Source organism: Hyaena hyaena, unplaced genomic scaffold, assembly GCF_003009895.1.
Source record: "Hyaena hyaena isolate Hyena2069 unplaced genomic scaffold, ASM300989v1 scaffold_449, whole genome shotgun sequence".
Lineage (NCBI taxonomy): Eukaryota > Metazoa > Chordata > Mammalia > Carnivora > Hyaenidae > Hyaena > Hyaena hyaena.
The window spans coordinates 637487-642515 of record NW_024081076.1 but is presented as its reverse complement, the minus strand read 5'-3'; the positions used below and the strand labels follow the sequence as shown (position 1 = coordinate 642515).

The following is a 5029-nucleotide window of genomic DNA, read 5'->3' as shown; positions in this document are numbered from 1 at the left end:
TGTACCTGTGAGGGTGTTTCTGGATGAGATTAGCATTTGAACTGGTAGATTGGGTAAAGTAGATTGCCCTCCCCAATGCAGGTGGTGGGTTGGCCCCATCCTAAAATTGAGGGTCTGAATAGAACAAAAAAAGTGGAGAAAGAGGGATTTATCTCTCTTACTCCCCTCTGCCCTTCTAATTGAACCAGGAAATCCATCTCCTTTTCTCCTGCCCTCCAAACGGAATTTATGTCATAAGCTCTTCTGGTTCTCTGAGGTCTCATGACTCAAACAAAATTATACCACCACCTTTCCTAGGTTTCCAGTTTGCAGATGGCAGATCTTGGTACTTATTGGCCTCCATAATGGCATGAACCCAGTTCTCATCTATGCAATCATCTCTCTCTCTCTCTCTCTCTCTCTCTCTCTCTCTATATATATATATAGTATGTGTATGTATAGACTCTCCTATTGGTTCCATTTCTCTGGAGAATTCTATGTTTGATATAAAGAGAATGAGCAGGGCTTCCACTGTGAGGAGAGGTCAAGGATCTGTAAATGATTCCATTTTGCTAAAACACAGCTACACAAAGGGGTTAACTGGGAAGTAAGGCAGGCTGGGCCTTATTACAGACAGCTTTGAAGACAGGTTAGAAATTCTGGATTTTCTTTAGTAAAATAAATTACGAATTGTTTTAGGATTGATTTTTCTCAATATAAGAAGGAGAGGAGGTAAAAAAAGAGGAGTAGAAGGAAGAAGAGAAAGAAGAAAGGAAGTTTAGGAGAAGGGTGGCGGAATGGAAGGGGAAGAGGAGGTGGAGGAGAATGAAAGCAATAGGAATAAGAACAAAGACATGGCATTTCCAGGGTCTGTTCAGACACAGAATAGAGTTTTTATATCCTCTCCCCTCCCACTCCCTACCCACCAGCCCCCACACCCAGCACCCAGTCCGGGTAAGCTCGTGCCTATGCACCTGATTCTAGAGTCATGTCATAAATACCTGACCTCCGTGCTGCTGCTTCCTTTGTGCTAAGGCTGGAGCCTCAGTTAGGTGACACTTTCGTTTGAGAAAAGTCACTACCATTGAGTAATGGCAGCTCTTGCAATTTGTTTAGAGTCAAGTGACTCTGTACAATGAAGTACTGGGACTTTTAAGTTGCCCTTTTATGAACAAAGAAAACAGAAGCACTGTTTCTGGACATTCATAGAAGAGATTTGAAGACAGATTTTATGAGAGAGGGTGAAGTGAGGCCTCAGCAACAAGATGGGAAGCTATAGCTTCCAGAGTTTGGTGACTGCAAACTCTAGCCTTGCAGAGGGCCAGTGTTCAATCTTAAGGTGTTTTCTGATTGGTTCTGTAATTCTGCTTTGCTTTCCTTCAATCTTCCATTAACTTTGCTTAGACCACATATGTCGCTAATATGGAGAAAGTAAGGGGGGGGGGGCAGTACGCTTAGGTTTCAAAGCAAAGCAGACCAAATTGAGAGTTGAAGCAGTTCTGAACCTTGGCAGGGTGTCAGGGTCCATCTGAGAGAGGTCAAAACCAAGCTTGAAGCTGGACCAATTCTTGGGGTAGTAAATACTGTATCCTCCCCTACTCTAGGAAATCTCAGGCACCTGGCAAGGCATTGGACTTCTCACGTTTTATGAGATTGGGGTCTCCATGGGCTTCTTTACTAAAGCAAGATGGTTGCAGAATGCTAGGATCCAGGGATGCCCAGACAATGTAAATAACAACTGTGAATGTCTATGGCTTTCCCTTTTCATTGTTGTGTTATTCACTTGCTTTTCTAAAAATAAGGGGTTTAAATAGCTTCCTTTAGCATCAAAGATGTCTTATCTGTTGACACTTAGCCATTGATGATAGCACTTTTCTTCAAATTACTGTCAGCATCTCACTCTGTACCAAAGTGTAGGTTAGGCCCTGGGTTACTGGTTGAAGGCAGGAAGCATTCTGTTCTCACTTATTATTGGAAAATATTTTCACTTAAAACTATTCCAAGTATTTTTTTTACCTTTTGCTGTTTTTCACATGTTATTTGGAGAATTATTATTAGAGATTTTCTCCTTGATAAGAATAATTCTATTGAACTAATAATTCATGACCAGGAAACACATTTATGGTTTGGATACATTGCAGTGCAATCCTGGTTGAACAACAATATACGGGGAAAAAGCTATTCTCTTTCACTGGCTTGTTTTAGGCAAAGGCTCTGTCCCAAAGATGCCACACAGGAGATGATTAGCATAGATCGAAACAACCTAATTGCATACAAAACAATATTTACACCTTTTGAATGTCTCGTAGCTACTCTTCACATCCTTGTAAAAAAATCTAATTGGTAAGTGCAGGGTTCAAATAGTTCCTGAGAGCCATAGCAATTAGTATTAATTTGCTTTTCAGGAGGGCTTTTTTATCTTTGCAGTTTTCTGAAGATAAATCATTTGACCTCAGGCTCACAGAAAACATAAGCCCAAGAGAAGTATGACTTGGAAATAGCATAGTCTCAGCAAATGCAGAGCTGTGAGGGTTGAGGTCACCAGTAGAGACCCAAAGCCATATACATCAGGACCTTGTTCAAAGTGGTAATGAGTGGCTGACACAGAGTAAGAACCTTTTTCTCTTTATTACCAGGCTAGGGATGTTCTCACTACATTCTACCCCTGTGATAAGCCATTAGAGTCAGCTAGAGTGCTTGGGCAATATGTGCCTAACATTTCCTATATTTATGTGAAGATCCACCTCTATCCTTGAAACTTTCCCTTAAATGGATGACTTAAATGGAAACTTAAAAATGTATTTTTTTTTAAATGTTTTATTTACTTCTAGGAGAGAGAGAGAGACAGCGTGAGCAGGGAAGGGTCAGAAAGAGGGAGTGACAGACTCTGAAACAGGCTCCAGGCTCTGAGCTGGCAGTCAGCACAGAGCCCGACGCGGGGCTCGAACCCACGAACCGTGAGATCATGACCTAAGTGAAAGTCAGACACTTAACCGACTAAGCCACCCAGGTGCCCCTAAAAATGTATTTTTAAGTTAGGTTCCTTTTCAAGAGTTTCTGATAGTCACCCAATGTCTAGAAAGTAAAGTTTCCTAATTTCACTTTGGTAATTATAGTGAAATTTTTTTCTAATAAAGTGGCGATTCACCTTTGTCTTCTATTCATAAAAAATAGCACTTCCCATTATGGAACACTATTTAGTACTAGACACTTTAACATCTACAATCTCGTTAACTCCATGAGCTAGGCCACGCTGTTATTCTTACTTTTACAGTTAACATTGTAATGCCAGAGAAGTCAAGTAACTGAACCAAGGTTACTGAGAAAACATCAGAAGTAGGATTCAGATTCAGGCTATGAGACCTGTCCAAGGGCTTAACCTCTGGCTTGTGTTCCTTCTTGTCAACAGCCTATCCCACCTCCTTAAACCAGTCAGGATCGATGCTTCCCACTGTATACTTGGTTTATTCTCACATTTAAGCCTCTACCCTTCATCCACTACTCACCCAATTTGTCCCTCTTTATTGTCTCTTCAAGCCCTTTTTTAAAGGTCTGTATTAGTTTCCTAGTGCTGTTGTAACAAATTACCGTGAACTTAATGGCTTACAACATGTTTATTACTTTATAGTACTAATAGTCGGAAGTCTGGAAATGGTCTTACAAGGCTAAAATCAAGGTGTCAGCAGGGCTGCATTCCTTCTGGAGGCTCGGGGCAGAGTCGGTTCCTTGCCTTTTGCAACTTCTGGAAGCTGCTTGCATTCCTTGACTGGCTGCATCTCTGACTCCTGTGTCCATCCCTACATCTCCTCGGACTCTGACCCCACTGCCGACCCCCCCCCCCTTGTAAAGACCCTGGTTAATATAGTGGGCTCACCCAGATATCGCAGAACACTCTTTCCACTTCAAGATCCTTAAATCACAACCAAAAGTCCATTTTGTCAAGTGAGGCAGTACACTCACAATTCCAGGGCTTGAGACTGACAGCTTTGTGGGGCCTTAATTCTGCCTACCACAAAGACCAATTCCAAACTCATCTCAAGTCTCAGGGTTTCCTAAAAGCCTCCATTAGCAATCTATTTCATTTTATATCTTATAGAATATCATTACATCCTCTCAGCTTTGAAAAATTTTGCTTTCCACTCAGTTGTATGATTTTGGCAATTGGGTTCCATTTGTTGTGGGCTCATAGTGTCTCAGCTACAACCTTAGAGATTACCCAGGCCAGGGATAACAAATAGGTCTCATCTCAAATGTCACATCCATGTAGCTGGTAGCCTCAGCTCAAGGTTCTGTGTTGGGACGATTTTGAGGTTCCTTCCAGTTTCAAAACAAAGAAGGCTGTGATTAAACAGAATGTTTTCCATGAAAACTAGAAATGAAAATGGCAGCTTGGGGCCACATGCTTGCCACTTGTGCTCTTCTCCCCTATCTCTCCATCTTAAAATGAGGAAAAGCAGCCGGGAAAGGAGGCAATCAGCTTTTACAGGGCGGCCTACTATGGGTCTGGCACTGCTCTGGTGTATTCGTATAGTTCTGGTATATTATCTAAACTTGGCTTTTTTGACTCTCATAATAACCTTATAAAATAGAAGTGGAAATTAGGGTTTAGAGTTTTAAGAGACATGTTCAAATCCATTGAAAGAACTTGGAACAAAAATAGATACCTATTATGCTCACTTCAGCACCTATACCAAATGCTAAAATTGGAAAGATACAGAGAAGATTAGCATGGTCCTCTGCACAAGGATGACATGCAAATTCATGAAGTGTTCCGTACTTGTGACAAACAAAGAAAAAACCCAGACTCTTAACTGTAGAGAACAAACTAACGGTTACCAGAAGGGAGGTGGGCAGAAGGATGGGAGAAAGAGGTAAAGGGGATTAATACACTTATCATGATGAGCACTATATGTTGTATAGAATTGTTGACTCTCTACATTGTATACCTGAAGTGAATCTAACACTGTCTCTTACTGATACCGGAATTAAAACCATACAAATCTATCTAATTGCAAGTCCAATTCTGTTCACTATAATAAACTTGGGATTT

At 41.1% G+C, this 5029-nt stretch overlaps 1 non-coding gene across 1 annotated transcript; it reads left to right on the top strand.

The window, feature by feature from the left end:
• Window positions 1–4650: 4650 nt before the first annotated feature.
• LOC120246004 lies at window positions 4651–4760 on the top strand. The gene has a single exon (XR_005531948.1). It is a non-coding gene; the product is annotated as a U6 spliceosomal RNA (small nuclear RNA).
• The last annotated feature ends 269 nt before the right edge of the window (window positions 4761–5029 follow it).